General features: G+C 35.6%; 1 protein-coding gene across 27 annotated transcripts in view; it reads right to left on the reverse strand.

The window, feature by feature from the left end:
- The window catches only part of LOC109109904 (protein-methionine sulfoxide oxidase mical3a), an 85,916-nt gene that overhangs the window by 48,507 nt on the left and 15,168 nt on the right, over window positions 1-22,241 (reverse strand). For 14 of the 27 annotated variants that reach the window (XM_042775532.1, XM_042775542.1, XM_042775540.1 and 11 more), the window contains exon 1: window positions 13,976-14,405. The exons of 1 other annotated variant lie outside the window; for it this stretch is intronic. The gene's annotated coding sequence lies outside the window, so the exon portion shown is untranslated. Of the gene's footprint in view, window positions 1-13,975; window positions 14,408-18,853; window positions 19,081-22,241 lie in introns of those variants that run through there. 12 more of the 27 variants (XM_042775544.1, XM_042775552.1, XM_042775548.1 and 9 more) reach the window with 5 other exon arrangements.

The raw sequence follows: 22,241 nt of genomic DNA on the forward strand, positions 1-22,241 counted from the left end.
AAGTTTAGCAATGTGAGCTAACAAAGTAAAGAGTCGATTTTGATTTCATGAGGACTTCAAGATATCACTTTATGTTTCTACAGGGCTAGAGCATGACATAATGCAGCTATGTAAAACATGCTTTGTAAAACTGGTCTATAAAATGGGTTTTAAAAGCTAACACCTTTCAACAACACAGAGTGGGCTGCCAAAAATGTCATATAGCCTAAAGGACCTAGAAGCTTTAATAAAGACTTGGCATCAGAGAGCAGAAAATGCCCCGTGCCCTTATCTGGGAGTCAATGACCACAGGAAGTCTAATGAACACACAGAAACCCAAACAGGAAATGCTGTAATATTGGAAGTTCATGCATTCTACTGTGAAAGAGACACTCCAGAGTCCAGACGTGATAAACCAACCACAGTGCTGCACAAATAACAAAAACTATTGCTGACACTAAGTCCTAATCAGGTGTGAAATAGTCCTGTATTGCCAAACTTTTGTCAGCCTTTTCGTCTTTAGAGCTTATTTTGGTCAAGAACTGGCCATTCAAACAGGAAGATACCTCCTGACATGTAAAGCAACCAAACAGAGATTTGTTTGCATTTAAATGGTAAGAAAGAGTCTCACAAATGTATCTCTACAGAATGCTGCATTCTTCTATGCAGACTGACAAAGACCAGATATCGCTGCTACTTGCCAACGAAGAAAAAAGAAAAGAAAAGAAATGCTGATAACCAGAGATTTCAGTAACAGTGTACAGGAAACTTTTCAGAAAGAACATTTTTAAAGCAAGATGTGGTGAAAAAAATGCTGAGCAATGAAAAAAAAGGAAGACATAATACAGACCCATCAAAAGAAACACATTTAGACTGTTTTTCAATCGGGCAACTGAGAGTGACCACACAGCTAGCTGTCATTCACTGAAATAGAACATCTAAAATCTCACAAATTAGCAGTTTGTCAGGGCCAAGGACATGTACATGCACACACTCCCTTCTAAACAAATTCAGACTCACACACTCTGCTAAGGTGTGGTCTAGCTGGAGGAAATCTCCACCTCACAGAAAGCAGATGAAAGGGAAGGTAGGTGAAGGGTTAGTGTGAGGGCCCTTTCACTCGGTCCCGGCTCTAGTGTGCTGTGAAAACACGCTCCTGACCTCACCGCTCTGAAACTGCTGCGCCAGCAATCAGCTCAACATCGCAGCCAGCCACTAAAAGCCTCAGTGTCACAAAGCCACAAGACGTGATGTAATGATATCAGTCTTACGTGTAGGGCTGTCGTGACAATGAAATATTAGCTGACAAATGATTGCAATACAAATAATTAGAATTAAAAATTAGAAAGCCCTTGGAGTGTAACCCTAATAAACAAACAAACTAATTATTTTTTTGCACAAATATTGCCCAGGGGATAAATATAATATAATGTTTAAATTAAGTCCTTGTATTATATTACATACAATAGTAATAATAATAATTCACATTTAAACTCACTCAGTTTGTTTAGATTTTGTTGCTGTGAATATCAGAATATTAGATTTACTTAAAATTCCCTGATTGTACAGAAATATTTGACTAAAATATATAAATCACAGTTATTGCCATCAGGTGATTATGAAAGAACAGCCCACTTCCATTTGAATGCACCAAGACCTCATGTTTTCATATTAAACAGATGGGTTTTACGCTCATGAAGTATTTCGTCCTTAAGCTTTCTCTACACACGTCAACTGTCGCATTGGCTTTGAATATTGGAAGGCGTGTGAATGCACTGCTGAGGGCAGATGGATCTGGTTACCCGTTTCCTCTATCCATTACTCTATGACACAATCCTAATGCTCCAAATGGTTGAACTTTTTTGCAAGGCAGCGGTCGGGTAAACAAATACAACACTGAAATACACCGACGTTCAAAGTACAGCACATTTGCTGAATCAAGGAAATAAAAGCTGTTTTCTGTTGCAAGGTATGCAAAAATTGACCCCCATATGACAAATATAGAATTTTTCTGGTTGTCCTCATGCGGCTTTAATTCTGTTAGCCCCTGAAAGCCGAGAACCTCAACACATATATGATATTAGAGAACCTCAGCTGCGAAGCTCGGGTTACACTGAATATCATGTGAACACAGTTGTGTTATGTATCAGTGCTGACTGACTACTCAAGTAGTTACAACTGAGGAGACTGACTACTCAAGAGCATGAGAAAGAAGCTGGTTTCACGTATACAAACACCACACACCACATGGTCAGCCATAAGAGTGGTTGAAGCTGGTTTGACTGACTACTCAAGAGCATGAGAAAGAAGCTGGTTAAATATATATATATATATATATATATATATATATATATATATATATATATATATATATAAGTCAGCCATAAGTATTGAAACTTGAAAACAACAGCAGTTAAAATCATGAAGTCTGCTGTCTAATGTTGAAGCACTGTTAATAGCAATAAGTTAGTTATGATTTCTATTCTATTCTAAAATAAAATATTCCCTGATATTACCATTTCAGTTATCCATGACCGTAAAAACTGATTGTTTCCCCTTAAATCTTTATCCACCACTATATTTATTTATAACTTCTAATACAACAACTTGGTGAAGAAACTCTGAACTTGGATTTAGTCTTAAAAATTAATTCTTAAAAACTCTTATTGAGAGACTTTGATCGTTCCAACAAACCAACACTAAAACGCCTCACAGCACTGACTCATGGGAAGATGAAGAGGCAGGTTATGTAACGCTGCGATGCCCTATAGCCACGTTAAAGCTACAGCATAACATAATATGAACTCCCAGCATGCCTGAACACTTCCAAAACAGCGCCTGCTATAATTGAACGCAGGTCTATATCCAGTGCCTCTCTTTCACAGAGGAAACGCCGCACATTCCTGCCACGGTGTGACCTGTCACTATAGGTATATTGCATTTCAGACACAGCAATCTGTCCCTCGTCACTCAGCAATGTGGTGTTAGCGATATAGCAGCTATGAATATGCACTGAACTTTGTATGACATGAGAGAAACAGAAGACATGCTGATAAACATGACATACGGAAACAAGACACAGAAATAATAAACCGCAAATTGTTCAAATCCATTCAACGTTACAGCAAGATGACCTGAATAATCAATCAGATAAATATACAACCCACCTCCACTCACCTGTGAGGGAGTCCAAACAGATGGTTTCAATTCAGAGAACACTTTCTAAAACACAGAGCAAGCATTTTTTTACTTTATGGAGAGGTTGTCACACTCTGGGCTAAAAATAGACCACAATACATGTCTGAATGGACCGTACAAAAGCTCTCTCCACACTTGGACCTCAAATATTTCCAGTATGCTTCCTGTATGGACATGTGGAAAGGAGACACTTGAGAGTTTTAGTATAGAGAGGAAGGACTTCATACTATGAGGACTCTCTTTAATGACAAATAATATCTTAAGAAATGAATGTCCATTTTGTGTTGTGTAAGTCAGTGGTTAATACTCTCTTCATACAGGGCTCACGCATATTTTAAATGCCCATGACTTAAGTCAACTGGAAAAAACAGGATTTAAAAAAATAATTAAAATATATATATATAAGCCATTTCTAGCCAACATAGCTCAGTATAATGAGAAAAAAAGATATTATATTCACAAAGTTATTTTCCATGAAACATGGAAAGAGTGTTCCATGGCCATCAAAAAAATGAATGTTTGAATGTTTAAATTTATTAAATTGATTATATGATTATTAAAGATATTGGGATATTTATTAATCTTTATAAATAAATAAATAAAAATGAAAAAGATACATATTTTTCAATAAAAGATACAAATACTGTATGTAGAGGATGTTTATAATCAATGGCTTTATTTTATACATTTTATCATTTATACTTTAAATTTTTCCTCCATGCAACTTCACGGTTCTGCTTAAACACACACACACAAAAAAAATTGTCTTCATGTTTTATTAAGCATTTTCAGTGTGGGTGGAAAACAACAATCCAAAAATAATTTGCACCAAACGTGTGCATTATCAGCTACTCTAGCAGAAACAGTTATCTGCCAATTCTGATAATCTTTTGGGCAAATATCTGCTGATCAGAATTTAGAGCTGCTGATATCTGAACTGAAATGCAAGTCATGGTGCAGTACACATTTACCACTGACACAATTTAGATAAACCTTCTCTATCTATTATCAGTCAAATGATATCGAGCTTATTATAGCCTATTGTTCTTGTTTAAAACTGAAAAGTTCTGCTTCCCAGGAATTCACCAGACCACATGCAACATTCAGAAAACATAAATAAAATCAGTTTCACATGACAGACTGTTTGGGGAAAGATCAAATATTTTAAAACTACTAGACTGCGGGACATAAACCACATAACTCCTATATCAAGATTTTAATAAACAGAACATATAAAGCAACCTCCGTGTGCTGGATGAGAACTCAAAATGTATCTCCCATTCATTTGTCTGACAGTAAGAATCTGCACATTATCTTCAAGTCTCTTTATTCTTTGTTTGGCTGTGATTTTCCCCTGAGAGCGCAGGGGCTTCCTTTAGCACCGCATAAAACATTCGGCTGTACCGTCTATCAAACAGCTGTGATGTCTCCTCCTCCTAATGTGTCTTTCCCTCCAGTGAGACGGAGTGCTGTCGCTATGGAAACATCACCAAAGGAGCATGACATCATTATACACATGCTGTAATGGAGAAGGGCGCCAAGTCAACAGAGCCGCATGTGGGCAGGTAAACAAAGCACAATGATATGGGCGAGGCAAACTGGGCCAGTATCCACCTGAAATTAGCTGCTTTTCCCTCTTCTTTTAAAAGAATGATGACAGTCGTCATGAATCTGCTGATTTAAAAAGTAGCCAATCCTTCCAAACTGACTTACAAAAATGTTTTAATATTACCCATAATCATCATCTGAAGACTATCCACCACACCTCAGTGATTGTGAACAATAGTTTGCCAAGTAAACAGCAAATACATAATGTTACTAAAACAAAGATGAACTCAGTTTTAAAATGGAATAGCTAGAGAAACACAATTTAATTTAACGTTTTATGAGTGTTCTGTAATGAGGTTGTTGAGTTATTAATTAATAAAAAATCCAAAACAAACCTGTGTGGTATAAAGTTTTTTCTGTGAAACAGAAAAGGAGAAATTTTAGAGCTTGACAGTTGTGGTCATTATGAACGGTCATTGTATGGAAAAGAAAGAATTCTGCTTTTATGTTTGACAAAACATAAAACAACATGATGCTTTGGAACAACATGATATTTTTTATGTTTGGGTGAATTATTCCTTTAAACAAATGACAGTCTACATGTATGTGTATTCCACCGATCAAGCTGTGCACAGACTTATGTTTTATCATCAATCAGCTTTCCATAGTTTATCATCTTCCATTCCAGCAAGAACAGGATTGAAGGTCATGGGCCACAAACAAAGACACATTTTTCGTTATGAAAATATGCCACCACAAACATGCCAAGAAAACAAGAAAAGATGCTTTTTCCTGAGACCTAACTGAAAAAATTCAAAGTTTGTTGTCTAGAAGGTTAATATTTTATGAGACAAATATATGAACATTCTGACCCAGTTATCTGTGAGTCATCTGAAATATCATGTCTACACGGTGAATCACAGTATCTAAGAGTCCTATAAAATAGGCAATTTTATGGTTGTAGAGAGATCCAGAATATGTGTTCTCACCACTTTTAAATCAACCCACCAGTTTCATTAAATTAAATGAGATTCTTATATGTTATTAAAGAACAGCTATATTTATATATTTCTCTCATTGCATGATGCAACTGAAACACATTAAAAAAGTTGATCACTATATATATATATATATATATATATATATATATATATATATATATATATATATATATATATATATATATATATATATATATATAATATATATAATAAATAAATAAATAATGGAATTATAAATGGTTATTCCTTTTTAATTATTTTAATATATTTTTCATGAAGCAACAATAAATACGGTCACTTAAGCCCTTATGTAGCATTAGTCTTCATTTAAACGTCTGGCTTCCTGGATTTCTCTAGACATGCTCATATTTGCATGACTTTCCATAAATAGAAATGTGTGGTTGATAACAGATGTCGGCAAACAGAATTATACCAATAATCAAAACCACCAGGATTCATTCAACAAAACTTTGTTTGAATTATATCCAACAAAAGATTTGCTTGAAGTTTTAGCTTGTTCAAATAGCTGGAAACTTGTACAGTTGAGCCACGTAGAGTGCATCCAACAATAGACCTCAATATATAACAAACACAAACAATTTTGCATAAACTTTTATTTAAAAAAAAAAAAGAGCAATCATTGCTCAACTTGTGCAGATATAGTTATAATTCCAGATGGTTGTGACCCACAACCACAAATTGTACAATAAATTTCAAGGCAAAGGAAACTTTAATATATAACAATGAGTTTTAGAATAGTTTTCAGGTGTGGTGGTTCAGTGTGCGTTATTTTGCAAATTTTGCTTGTTTTAGTGTGGTTCTGTGGGTGGGGTTAACTCTGACTCGCAGGGTAAACAAGCCTCCAGACAGCAGGGCTGTGACTGACGCTGACCCAGACCTGCCAAAGCGTTGGCTTTACCTGCGTTAATCAATCAAAGACAGCACACATAGCGCCAAACAGCTGCGACCCTGATATGAGATCGACCAAAACAATGACAGGGTAAATCACTGATGACATGGCGAGGACCCAAGACTACTTAAAGGAACAGTGCACTCAAAATTGAAAATTGTCATCATTTACTCAATCTCATTTGGATTTAACCCGTGTGACTTTCTTTTGTGCAACACAAAAGGAAACAGTTATTATTGTTATGGTATTAACAATGAATGGGGACTGGAGCTGTCAAGCTCTCAAAAAGATTTTTTTTGTATTATATTACATTTTAAATATAGTATTTAAGTATATTAAGTATATTTAAAAATTAACTACTTTTAAATATATGCCATGAGCACACAAATAATAATTGAATTTTTTTCATTTTAGTGTGAATTATTACTTAAAGGTAATACAAAAGGGAAGCACTTTACCAATTAAACTTCATGTACTTTCATTCAAACAAATACTATAGTCCCAAAAATAAACAAATAAACCTGAAAATGTTGCAACATCAAAATGAACTGCTTTTTTATTTACTTCTTCATAGATTCTCATTCATCTCATACGAATTAGCGTAATAACTAGTTTCCAGACTTACGAATTAGAAACTATGCTATATGATAAGGTATGGTTGTGATAGAAAAAACAAAATAGAAGTAGCAGACATATCAACATTTAAAAGGTAGTAGACAGCAACTTCTACACATATTTCATTGATAACATATTTACTGCCGGTGTAACTTAGCGCACATTTAAAATTTTGCAAGATAATACAGAGATACATTTTTTCTCTGTCATTTCCAACAAACATTTCCCCACATGGATCCATTTAGCTTTTTGCACTAGGACAGACATAAATAATTTCAAAGGGTGTAAATAGCACTGATTACTGCTAATCTCAAAGTATATACTTATGCTATGCATAATAATTATTGTAATTCCAACAGGACATGAAAGAATCCTGACGCACCTGTGATTAACAACTTTATTCCACACTTCTCAATGTGTACCCAACTACTTCAAACAGAAAAGCAGGACAGGAGTTCATGAAAGAACTGTTGTACTGGTTTGACAGCTCATCTTTAGCAATCATTCAGACAGAAAGCTGCCGAAAACTCTACAGAATTCCAAATGCTGACATTACTCCCATTGCTTGCATATCTGTTTATTCTTTGCCTACCAATAAGTATGTACTGTAATACTCTCTGCATTTATTTTTTTTTTTTTTTTTTTTTTTTACAAATCATGTTTAAATTCATTCCACAAATATGTTCCTCAATTTAGCTCAGACAGAGCAACAGTTGTTATTAATTTCTAGAAAATAACAACATGAAAACACTAATATGAGGAGCTTATGAGAAACTATTGAGAACTTTTATTTTTTTGGCCAAGCTTCTGCAGTCTGATATCTTTCCTGGTTCGACATGCATGTTACTCCAACATCTGTGATCTCTCGCCACCTTTAACTACACCAAGGGGCCGAGGATAGATTTCTCCTGGAGTACTGGTTGAGGACCAGCCTCCATGGTTCAAATCCTAACCTCAAACATCGTAAGGGGGGAAAAATGCAAAACTGGCCTAAAGTCAGAGGTTTGCGCCAACCAAGCAGAGGAAAAGGGTGGACTCCAAGTGTGAATGGAATACAAAATGATCTTCAATAGGCCTGTAACCCAAAACTCTCAGACAGATGCGAAGCACTTCAATGGACTTTCATTAGAAAGGAAAATAGACACATACTGAATTACATTACAATCCGACAGCAATTGCGCACACTATAGATGACGGGTGAATTAAAAGCTTCTTTTGTGGAGTCAGCGAGAGGACAACTGCAAAAATAATGAAAACTGATCTTAAAAGGAAGACTGGCTCATTACTATTATAACAAAAAGCACTCACAATAACAAAAAGCTCAAATACAAACAACACACGTGATGTCAAACAGGAATGTTTCCCATCACCCAGAGGATGAAGATTCAATCAAAGAAAAATAAATAAATAAATACACCCTTTTGAGATAAGATACTTCTGAAGTCCATACTAAATGATATTCATTAAGATTACTGCAATGCCAAAAGTAAGTCTAAATATAATAGAACATTTTATAGACATAACATTAAAACAGAATTATGCTTAAAGGTATGATCATTTTTGGTAAAAAGAGCATGAAACTATGAAAACATACAGTAATTTAGACAGCTAAGTAGTACTTCAGTCCAAAAAGACTTTTACTGAAATTAAACTGCAAATATGGATCGCTCTGAATTTCCACAGATTCCTAATGTTAGACATGTGAATTCAGCACATCAGTTCCAGTTAAAATATATAATATTCAATATCAATAAATGTGACTAGTTTGGGAAAAACAAAAAAAAAACCGCTAACATACACATACATACATACATGAATGACATTATTCCATTAAGCTGTCTCAACAAATCCAGCAAATCAAAATAAACTCCTCCAACTTGCATGGCAAAAGTAGTGGCAAAGAAAGCAAAGCCTGTAGCCAAAGCCAATAGAGCGATGTCTGCATCACTGGGTCCTGTAGGAAATCACCATTGTGTCTCTCTGAATTCTTCCAAATAAATAGCATGTGTGGAGACGGTTGCTTAGGAGGTGTAGATGAGGAGGCGGCAGAGAGAGGAAGGAAGAATCCTTTGCCAGTAGCTAAGAAGTGAATGTGGGCAGAGCGTGGCGGCACCCTGGCACTATAACATCTTATCTGAGTGAGACACGCAGGCATGCTGGGAATAGACTGACCGATCAGTCGTGACACTGTCAGGGAAAGTTTTTCTTCTTCTCTTGTTTCTGAGGTAAGGGCAAAACAGGGTCACAGGGAACTAGTCAACCTTAAGGGGTTAGTTCATCCAAAGATTAAACTTTTGTCATTGTTTTCTCACCCTAATGTCATTGCGAAACCTGTTTGATCTTCTTTCTTTTTTTGCAGTACAGAAAAGTATAGAAGCTTTTGTTCGCCATATATATATATATATATATATATATATATATATATATATATATATATATATATATATATATATATTATATAATATATATATATATATATATATATAAAAATCTTCCTGGCAATTATGAGTTTATCTCACAATTCAGTTTTTTTTTTTCCTCAAGTTTAAATCTTGCAATTGCAAGTTATAAATTCATAATTGAGAGTTTACATCTCACAATTTTGACTTTCTCAGAATTCTGAGTTGAGTTTACATCTCACAATTATGGCTTTTGTTTCTGCCATGGAATTAAAAATAAAAAGGCTCTCAATTCTATTTTTTTTTCTCACAATAGCAAGTTTATATTTCATAATTCTTACTTTTTTTTTCTTGCAAGGAAAAGTCAACATTTTAAGATAAAAGTTGCTGTTACCTTTATATTTTATTCCACGGTGGAAACAGGCTTATACAAAAAAAGAGCAAGTTGGATACAGATAACTTTATAGGTCATATGGGTTTTGAATGGCATGATTGAGAGTAAGATCTATCCATTTAAAAGACAAACGGGAAGCTAGTTAGGGAACTATAAGGCAGCAAAAGGATATTGGGACAAGTAAAATTGGACGCTGAGGTGGTAAACAAGGACATTTATTCTAATGTTAGCATTGTGGAACCACCTAAGACCTAATGCAGTGTATAGACAATGAGCAGCATGAAGCTAATGAAAAGCTAATGTCCTGTCTGGAATATGCTGTGTGCGCATGTACGCATTAAATCATCTTTCCCAAATTTATGATAACAGCATCAGATGTCCAATCTAGTCTCAAACCCCTGATCTCATTGGATTCTATACAGGTCAGTTATTGAGTTAATAATCACATGCTATTTGACAGTATCATCTGACACAATTCACCTGACCTTAATGCAGTACAGTATAATCGGATGATGTCATTGAAGACACACTTGCACAGATAAAAAGAGTCAAGGTTAAAGTAACGTGTGTAATTTGTGCACCACAAGCTGCACTAAACAGAACTGCAAAAATCAGAATTATTTCCAAACAGGTTTCCCAAACACAGCCATTGATTGGAGAGACAGAGTTTAGTCTAAACTCAAGCCACTGGTTGAGAATAATTGCTATGTGGAGCTGGTCTGGATTAAAAAGCTAAAAAATAAAATAAAATAAAGACAGGTGATTTCGGTGACACTGATTGATTATCATTGGTTCAGAGGTCTTTTGAAAAACACAGCTACACATTCCTCATTCCTGAACAAACATCCTTTTCAAATATATCTGACATTTCAGTAGGAACTACTTCACTTTTTTTTTGTGACCTAATGCTTTTGCTCATAACACAAGCATTAGGTCATAAAGCAAAACGCTTCCATGTTTCCAACAGTATGCAGGCAAACATTTTCAAACTGATCTCAAACAGTCACAGGAAACGTCTCTGGCACCTAACGTGACTCATTGGATTCCAGCAATGTTAAAAAGTCAACAGACGCAGTGTTGAGAAGCGAGCTAGAGGAAGTGCTTACAAAGTTCTCCTAATTTAAAACAAGTTTAATTAAATAAGCTGCTGCAGAGGCTGTTCTCTCCATTAGAGGTCCAAGAGTCCCCTGCCAATCTGAAGACAACCACTTTCATCTTCCCACACCCATACGCATATAAAATTTATAACAATACATTAGGCCATGCGCTACGTGATCCAGATTTACATGATGAGTTTAAAAAATGCATGAGCATTTTGTTTGCATCCATAACAAGCGATAAGAGCTGCACTGCTATCTATGACAGCACACAGACGAAATGAAGTTAACAAGAAAGAAATAGAAGAAAACATGCCTGATCAGTGTAGCAATTACTCTACATCCCAAATTCTGTGTATAACCATACCAAATGCACAACTTTGAAAAAAAATTGGTAATATTTAAGGGAAAAAATAAATAAAATTAAGCACACTGTACATCAAGAGCAAACAATGTTGCTTTCTTCGCACCAAAATGATTCAGATTATTTTTTATAGCTGACAAACTGTAAACAGTTCTCACCTGACTAGCAAATGACTAGCAGTTTCTATATATCTATCAATGATAATAAAAAAAAATCATAATAGATAAGTAATCATCTTCATAAACACGTAAAACCACTTTCTAAATTAATTAAAGAATTTAAATGAAGAGGAAACATTCAAATATAAGACATGATCAGACATAAACAGAACTTACTTGCTCCGTCTCTACATTCACAAGTACGTGTTTTTTCCCTGGAGTAAACCAATCACAATCAGTTTAATTCCACTTCCGTGACATTTCCGTTACAACCTCTGGCAAAGCCGGTGCATAATTTGAAAATCAAAAATGTTGGCAATAAATCCCTGCAGTGCTGTGCCTAAACAATATAGCCAAAAGTTGCAGACATCTCCTTTTAAGGCCAACTCAGTGCCCACAGTATGATCTTTAACTGTCTGCCGGCTTGCAAAGGAGAACTCCATTTTAAATAAGTCACGCTGGACCTACAGAACTGAAAACTATTGGGTCTTCTTACTGGTAAATGTCACTTAACTTTCGGTTAACCGGTCACAGTTGAGTAGATCTACCCCACAGTCTTTTCATGTCTGGTTTCCAGGTCAAAAAGAAAAAACAAGCCGCCTCTCTCTCTCTCCCACTGATAGCTGTTGTTAGAAAGTCAAACATCCAATCTAATCTAATCTAAGCCTGGCGTACATGCCAAAATAATCAGCTGGTTTGAGCTGAGTCAGCAAAAAGAGTCTTCCTCGCTCTGGTTTTTCACTGACCTGACAGGAACAAAGAAACAAGGATGGTTGTTCCTTCAGGATAATATTTGCAACATTATGATCTTCTCAGTAACATTAAACCATTCTAATGTTACCATAAAACAATCCATACTGAAATAGTAAATCAGTCAAAAGAACTAACTGCTTTACTAATTGCACATAAACAGCATGCCTGCAATGAGTCTGTGTTAAACATCAAAGATCAAATCAATAAAAAAGATTTTTGCTACATAGAGGGTCTTCATGGTGTGGGAAAAAGGCCCCAATGTGGAAATATGGGTCAGACAGAGGTCAGATTTACAGTTTTGCATTATTTTTGGATTAGTCATGGGCAAACATCACAGCGTGATGAGATTATCAGAAACACAGGCGGATGCAACAGTGACCTTCACTAAAGGGTTAGTTCATTAAGGACATACATGACACATATTTCTGCCTTAAAGGACCAGAGGAATCCTGCATGAAATGCAGCAGTCTAAATGAACATTTAACTCACTAAATAAATATCATATTTCAAATTTCACAAGCAGTAAACCATGGTTTGTTGTTTTTGTATATCTCTCTGGTAGGGAGAAATATGTCCAACTCGCACACGCAATAAACCACCATTTGTTTTTTGTTTTTTAATATTATTTGGTAACACTAACAAATGTTATATAGATGAATTAATGTGCACTGAAATAGTTCCGCGTACACAAACAGCTGACTAATTACTTATTAAAGAAACAGTTCACAGAAAAATGAAAATCCACCATTTACTCACTCGCATCATGTTGATACAAGCCATACATTCTTCCGTTAACAAGATATGCCAGACATAACCGTTCATTTTCACTGTACTGAAAGATGCAATAAATCACGACAGTTTTTTTTTTGCATCTTAATGTTGGTCAGTGTGTCAGAAGATTTAACTATTTATCTCTGTTAAAGAGTTTGATAGAGCATAAGTATCTTTCGCGATCTGCTTGTGAGCGATAGCAGTTTGTCAGTTCTTTTGGGTCGAATCTTTTAAACGAATCCGTAGAACCTCTTTACAAAACCGGTCTGAACGATTCAAAACTCACTGACTCGGTGAACCGAGAAGAGTTCATTTCAAACATGCTCGATACGTAATGAACCGACAACTGCTCACTGATCTGATGCTATGAGCATGTGGGGAGAACCGAGGGTTTGACAGATGGGACGAAATTACTTTAACAGCTGAATCGCAGAAACGTTAATAAAACGTTCTGGTAACATGTTTTTCAATTCTGTCCTCATATATAAGAAAAAGCTGCTTTTAGTGAACAAACGTTAATTAAAACTTTTTTTTAGGTTCTAAATCAGTTTGTTATTATGAGCTGAATCGTGGCTGAACTGGGACACATGATTAAATACAATAAACACACTTATTAATAAAACATAATTGACAGCAATATATGGAATGCTTTAAAGCACAATGACGTAAAAACAAGTGAAATAAAACGAACTGTTCAAAAGAACCGGTTCGCTGAGTCGGACCGCACACCACCAGTCAGCAAGCAAACTATCCGTTTCTGAACAACAATCACCACAGACGGTGCTTACCTTTATTTCGTGGATCCTATAATAAACAAGGACACGCTTCGCTTGTTCACTTCCCCGGAACTAATTTGAAATCAATGACATTATTTCTTATTGCACGTGTCCGTCTTGAAGTCGGTCCCAAAATCCCAAACCAGCGGAAAACATTTTAACCAAAATACGCGTGAACTAGATCAGTCCGTTCATACTGCAGCAGCAGAAAGGCGCTAATACGAGAAAGACGGAGGATCCCACACTATGGAGCAGCAGAGGGGGAGCAAACCAAATCCAACATTAATATTTCTCTTACGAGTAAACAGTCACGTATCAGATGAGAATAGTCCACAAGGCAATAATGTAAAGTAACTTTCCGTTTATGTTGAAGTTATTCCTCTGCATTTCACTGAAAGAGCAGGGTGGTTAAGAAAGGACAGCAGTTGGCTTCACTCCCCCTACTTTTGGCAGCAATGGGCGGTACGTTACCACAGTTTAATCTGATTGGCTTTCTCAAATGACATCACCAGGCAAGGTCGTTCACAGGTTTAAAAATTATTGTGGACTCCAACATTTTTGTAATATGTTTAGTGATTGAAGATCTGCTTCTCTCTTAATTTCTGTCGTTTGTTTTAGGGTCAGTGACAAATAACTGAAATAAAGGATCATTTTAAAAAAAAAGTGGCTTGTTATTAGATTTTTTTTTTTTTGAAGGTGGTTCATATTTATTTATTTAGATAGTTCGCAACCTTTTCAACTTTTTTAATTGATTTAATTTTTTTTCCCACCACAGGCAAATTTAACTATCACCATACTTCCCTAGTTGACTAATTCACAGTACATTAAGGCAGTTGTTTTGTATTTTAAGTGTTCTGAAATGGCATGTTTAAATGTGCAAAATATTGAATTAAGTGTGCACTAATTTGCATGCATTTCCAGAAAAGAAATCCAATCAATGGATAGAAACAAGCTCAAAGTTTGTTTCATTATGTTGACATATTAGAGTTAAAGGTTTTACAGAGGGCATTTTTAATATCTTATTTTATCACTTCATAAATCTATCAACAGCCTGAAAAAAAAGTTTTTCAACATGTTTTTTAGGAATAAAATGTTATCTAAATCATTGATATATGAATAGATACCCTACTGCAACAGTATAATGTGTCATTCAGTAAAGCGTGCTCTGTCTGGACAGAGAGCAGCCCGTGTTGTCTGTGGGAATTTAAAAAGCAGTGGTCACACTCAACCACTATGACCTCTGTGATTCTGCCCAGTCTTATTATAAAGGAGTTATAAATGCCAACTGGTTGAGAAAATCCAGAGTCCCTTCATCCAAACCAGTCTGGGAAAATGAAAATTTGGTTTCTAAACCAAATACAGGCCCAGAAAAGGAGAGTACATCTTATAAAAATTGCATTTATCTTTCTGACAGACTTAACGCAAGTTGGATTCATTGTATTGATATACTTCAAGCACATCTGGAACTCACAAAAAAAGAAACATACTGCAGTAGGACTTGTTTTTCTTTCACACAACCAAAAAATGTCAGATGATAGAAAAGACAGGGAAAGACTGTTGGGAAATCATAGCTCACAGGAAGCAACTGAAGAAAACAAATATTGTGAACTACAAACATTTATTGCCTTGAAATAAGCAATCTAAAACTGAAAACAATTTTTTTACATAATATGCCTCCTAATAAGGTGATGGAAGGGAATGGCGAATGCTCTTGAACATGACTCAAAGGACAAATACAAAGATAGCATTATAAATATACCCACATATCTGTTGATGTACAACTGTTTGAGGTGTTTGTGAGTATGTGATTGTATAGCTTTAAATGGAAAACTGTTCCTCTCTTTGAGTGTTGTGTTTTTATAATTCAGCTACACACCAACACTCACTGAACACCCACTTAAAAAAGTACACTGATTGCACGGGGTTGCTCTGTGATACAGAGCCTTAAAGGTGAAGGGTGTCACTTCTTTAAATAATTTCTATTTTAAATTACACCTTCAATCTGCCATTATGCCTTGAAAGATGCAGAGTATATATGCTATGAAAATCAGTAACATACTGATCTGTAACATAGCATGTATATGTAAGCCAAAACTGCCCAAAGGTATGCGCCATATTGTGATGATCTTTCTTTAAGTGCATAGATTCCAGTGCAGATGCTTTTAGTTTATCTCTCTGTGTTGAGCAAGAACATCAACCGCAGTTTTATCTATCAGATATACATCAAGGACTCATTAAATTGATCAAAAAGTAATCAAATACATTTATAATGTTACAAAAGGTTTCTACTTAAATTAAATTTAACAATAACAATAATATGTAAATCAAATCACCGTATTAGAATGATTTCTGAATGATCATGTGACTGAAGACCGAATTAATGACAGTTGAAAATTCATTTTTTTAATCACATAATTAAATTACATTTTGAAATTCAAATAGAAATCATTCATTTTAAATAGATTTTTCACAATTTTACTGTTTTACTGTATTTTTGATTAAGTAAATGCAGCCTTGGTGAGCATAAAAAAAAAAAAAAAAAATTACCAACCGAAACATTTTGAACAGTGTGCATACAGTACATTTAACATCTCCATAATCTATTAGACCTCTTTACAAATTCAGCCACATACACAATTTCTATCTCCACAGTAATAGATTTACAATCACACTTATATTGTCCCAACTAAATTTAAGCATTTCTTCTTTTCTAGATTGATTTAAGGAGTTCTCCCAGATCCTGCAAGCCAGATAGCAGATTTCACATCATTTCAACTAATGTGAAAAGAACATTCTTTGGTAGTGATGTCATTTAGAAAGAAAGCAGTATTCTCTAGAACAGTGGTTCCCAACCATGTTCCTGGAGGCCCCCCAACACTGCATGTTTTCCATGTCTCCTTAATCAAACACACTTGATTCAGATCATCATCTCATTAGACTCCAAGACCTGAACTGGGTGTGTCAGACAAAGGAGAGATGCACAATGTGCAGTGTTGGGGGGGTCTCCAGGAACGTGGTTGGGAACCACTGCTCTAGAATCCCTAGCACAGCCCTGTGGTTCTGCTCTAAATGCATTACACTACAGGTTTTAGAAAGTCAGATTTAACTAGATTTTGTTTGGATCTAAATCTTTATCATCTAGAATGATGCTTGTCTGTACAAAAATAGGTTGCTAGGATGGTGTGAGTGTTTTGGGGGACTGCTTACTTACTGTCCCAAGTCAAAACAAATATAATTCTCTGATCCAATCAGTGCAAATCTATTAGATTTTGCAAGTTTTCACCTAGAAATTCATATCTACAGCACAAACAATGTCGGGAAGGGTAAGGTTCCTAAACTGAATAAATGAGGTTAGTAGTTTGCTCAAATCCCAAACCCTAAGGATGAGTACTAGTAATAGTGATACTTTCGTCAAAATCTAAATTAAGTGCGAGCAAGGCTAGACTTCTGAGACTAGACACAATCATCTGATGACTCGGTGATGGTCTACATCTGTTTGGTGTTACTGCACAAAAAAAATAATTTACGGGAGAGAATCTAAACACAGCATTCCACAAAGAAATGACTTAATCTACAGTTCAGAGTAAAAGAAAGGCCTGTGTTCCTGTAAAACAAAGAAGCACAACATATCCCAAAACAAAGGCTCTTTCTTTAAAGATGAAAAGATGGACCAACAGCTGCTACAAGATTTACAGATGCAACAGATACAAAGCTTACTCTTTTATGTGATTTACTGAGGAGTACATAACAAAACACTTCAAATCAAAAGTCAACAGAACAGTAAATCAAACATTACTGGTTACTGTTTTCAGTCATATCCCATTATATTCAATGACAAAATAGCATTTGAAATCATTGGCCTACATCAAGTAGTATCAAGACAACCTGATACCATCTTAGGAGACAACAATAACTCCTTTCAATGCAGTGAAATATTAAAATATTACAAACTTTGCTTTGTGTATGTGAAATGACTGATATCAGAATGCATAAGAATACATGCAATGCCAGGATATATGAACCCCTCTCCATATATATATATATATAATTTGACCTTGAGAACCTTGAGATTGTATTCAAAGAAGTTATTTTCTAGCAAGAGTTAGCAGAAATTATTTAAAAAAAAATCAATTCTCAGTATAAGTTAGTTTTTGTAAAATGACATCCAGTTAGAGCAATCATTTGCAAAATTAACTGAATCATGCATTGATCACACAAACATTCATTTGTTGTATTATACCTTTTGATTTTATTGGATTATGTATCTACACTTTGTCCTGTGTATCTAAATGCAATATAATATCATGTGTTTCATTTTTCATATCTTATGTTTTATTCTTTCAAATAATCAGATTCTCCAACAGTCTGCTGATACTTCATGCCTCAAACAATAACTACATTCAGATCTCTCTGCAATATAACAACACTGCATCCTCCTGCATCCAGCACCACAAGGACATTCCACATATGGATGCTCTACAGCAGAACAGGGTGACCCAGAATTTTGCTTATATTTGGCACAGTAGGTTTGCTAATTAAACAGAGCACAAAAGGCCCAGTCCCTCCATCACAACCGAAGAAACCGTGCTGGCAGAGAGCCGTTTTAAAAAGCTAATAGGAAGCACACATCCCAGGTTATAAAAATGCAGTTGCAGGGATCCACCCATAATATTCCAGGATCCTAATGTCTCTTTGACAATCGTCTATATTTGCAGCCCTGTTTAACCAGCATTACACGCCAGCAACTGCAGAATCGCATATTTAATTTAATATGTAATGATGTCATCCATCACAACAAAGCAGCTAGTAAGGATGCCTCTTATTTATTCTACAGCATGCACACTAAGCAGTACGCAGTCAAAGCAAAGAAGCCAAGTGAAGGGCACTTACTGCGATCTCTGACAGCTGCTGGGAAGAGTGTGTTTATTTTGGGCTTCCTCTTCTCTCTTTTTCTTTCTCTCTCCCTCCCCTGCTCATAACAGCAAGATACAGGCTGGACCAGTGCTGGTTGTCATAGTTACTGGAAGGGTAATGTGTCACATGACCAGGAGGGAAAGCAAAAGCAGGCGGTGGCCCCTCCTCCCTTCAATGTCACTGGTTTACAAAGAAAATCCTCCCTGCAAAGACACAATGGGCTTCTTGAGGAGGTGGGTGTGGCGATCTGAGGAAAGGCAGGGGTTAAGCTTTGACTGACTCTACTGTGTGCGCGCGCCTTGCATGTACGAAATGTACCGGCAGCAGGCTTTCAGGATACAGAAATAACACACAAGACAGTCAGGCATTCCTGCATCCTCCCAAGTGCTGCAGCTTGACCCACCGGCCGTGATCAGGCACTCCTGCCAACAGGGGTTATTTAAATCACTACAGACACTGGACAGATGCAGTGGCGTTATTCACCGGGCTAGTGGCCCTATAATGACAATTATACAAATATAAATACATTACAGTAATAAGAATTAATGTGCTTGATTGCCATTAAAATAATGCAAATCTTAATAATCCTAAAGATAAACTAGAAATGTATGCATTTATAACAACTATAAATAAATAAAAATGTAAAAAATAAAATAATACATCATCAAATTACATTTGATTTGATATATTATTTATAATTTGATATAATTTTGGATTTTAGCGCAAAATGTACCCTGGGCATGATTTAAAAAATTCAACCTGCAAAGCAAAACCTAGGTTCACTCTTTGTCCAATAGTCAAGATGGACTGACTGGATTGGGAAATGAAACCCACATAGCCTACTCAAAATAGGCCGAGGTGCAGAGTCTCATGTCTGGTCATCGTTTGTGTAATCTGTGTGCAGCATGGGAACTGAAAGAATAACAATTAAGAAGTCAATGATGTGTGTATCTGGTATTTTTTTGTTTACAGTAGCAGTTTGTGATTGATACCATGCTCTGTTCCTGTGTGACTTGTAGCAAAGTAGGGCCTGTAACAACAAATCAGTGATTATTATTTTATCAGATGATGGTAAGTGGGAGTTTTACACAGAAATACCTGTAGTCCATCTGAATGAGCTCTTTAAAACAGAAATGTTGCCTCTTTAGCCTAAGATAACGGCAAACGTTTCTTGCCACTGTTTGAGTGAAGATAAGAAACATTCTACACAGGACAAAATGGCAAAAAAACAGGCACATAGATGAAGTTAATGTGCTGCAATTACATGATAAGAAACATCCACAGATTTGTGGTCAATTTACAGGCAGGAAAACTGAACTGCGGTCAGAAAGCAGAGCTGTTAAAGTCATTTAAATGCCTTGCTGAAAACAGAAAGAAAAGACATTACACACTGTGGAACTGTTCGCTTCACACTTGGTTTGAAAAACCTTGACTACACAGTAGTGGGACTGTTGTGGGTTCTGATCAGTCCAGGGTTGTGAAACAGTAAGGAAATATTGTATTCCAAATACAGTGCGAGATCCAGATCACCCTGTCAGGATTTAATATTGATTTAATTAAAATTGATTTATTTGAGTACTCACCAAACAAATAAATAAATGGATTATGATTTATTTGAGTTTAAATTATTTATAATTTTGGAAAAATATGAAAAGAGACCATAGATAGATAAGAGAGAGAGACTAGTTAATTCAGTTATGTTTGGGACTATATATCTATATATCAAAACTAGCCAATCAGAATCAAGTATTCTAGAAAGCCATAATAAATGAAGCTGCTGAAGTCGACTTAAGTTTGTGTTCACATGGTAAACATCATTAAATAGTGCTTGGTTTGCAGGTACATGGAACCAGACATTCTTAAATGTGATTTGATGGGAAAAAAAATAAGGTCATTAACTTATCGCTCCACCTAAGTGCGTGTGGTTAAGATAATTATCATTCCAACATACCTGTACATTTCACTCTTCATAAAACACAGTGGATTTTTTGCCTGAAATATATGCAACTATTTAAGTAAATCGCAAAACAGATTAGGTAAAATGTGATTCAAAATGGTGAAAAGCAGTTTAATTCAGTCAAATCCACCTAAAATATACACTTTCCAAAACTTATTTTGTTTAATAAACTTTATTTTGTGAAAATTACCAGCTGTACATTATCCAATTGTTGTATTACTACTTACCAAATGAATAAAGAAATATATAAATAAATAAATGTTGATTTGACTTTAAATTGTTTGCAGAAAAAAAATATTTGTGTGTGTCACTACCATCACTGATGTCCTTCTGTCTTTCTGTGTCCAGCAGAATCAGAGAAGATGTCTCCTGTTTCAAGCATTATGTATTGACTTCTGTCCCACTTCTCTAAAGACATTGGCCAGGTTTGTCTCAGCAAAATACAGAACCTGTCAACGCCATCAGACTACTATTTCTCTCTGGCAGACAGCAATGGGCACAGGGTTAAGAAAATAATGCAGGGTTTATTCATTATTTTTATGTTTTATTCATACTGATAGGAGAAAAAAAGGTTTTTTTTTTGTTTTTAATGATAGGATTAAGCAACATTGATAATAATAACAAATGTTTCTTGAGCAGCAAAGGATAACTATTTTGAGGGATCACCAGAAATATGTTAGATTAGATTACTCAGATTACACTGGATATCATCATTAACACAAATAAAGTCACTTTTAAACGAAGAATAATGAATACAAAAATAGAAATCCATCAATGTCATCCATGCAAATCTACAAAACCTGCACACATTAATTTAGGTTAAACTGGTTATCGATTTAATCGATTAAAATCGATTATTAAAATAGTTGTCAACTAATTTAGTAATCGATTCGTTGCTAAATAATTTTTATTTGCCGTAAGCGGTTCATTTCGTGCATATTTTAAATCTGCGGTGACCAAAGTGTGGCAGTAATGAGCCACCGGAGGTTTTACTCAGCCAGTACAGCAGGAGAAGCATCGACTAGCCAATAGCTGGCCTCGTTTTATGTCACGTGCTTTCCCGCACAGCGTCTCTCTCTCTGCAGCATTCAGCGTGATGGGTGAGGCAGGCGGCAGTGGAGTAAGCTCGAGTAAGAAAAAGAAGAAAAGCGGAAGATAAAACTAATCGGACGAAGTCATCCAAAGTGTGGGAGCAAAAAGAGAGCAAGACTAACTGTTAAGCCCTGAACATTTGGACATGTTGACCTTTTTGCACTGCAATGCAAAGTTTTTCTCAAATAATGAGTGAATAGTGTTCTGCCTCGTTTCCCACAGGTAGTTGAATTCCTGTCAGTTCAGGCATAAGCTGTTTTGTTAACATTTTATCGCTTTATTACATTTTTGAATTTTGCACTGTTATAAGGACCA

Source organism: Cyprinus carpio, chromosome A18 (assembly GCF_018340385.1).
Source record: "Cyprinus carpio isolate SPL01 chromosome A18, ASM1834038v1, whole genome shotgun sequence".
In the NCBI taxonomy this organism is placed as follows: Eukaryota; Metazoa; Chordata; class Actinopteri; order Cypriniformes; family Cyprinidae; genus Cyprinus; species Cyprinus carpio.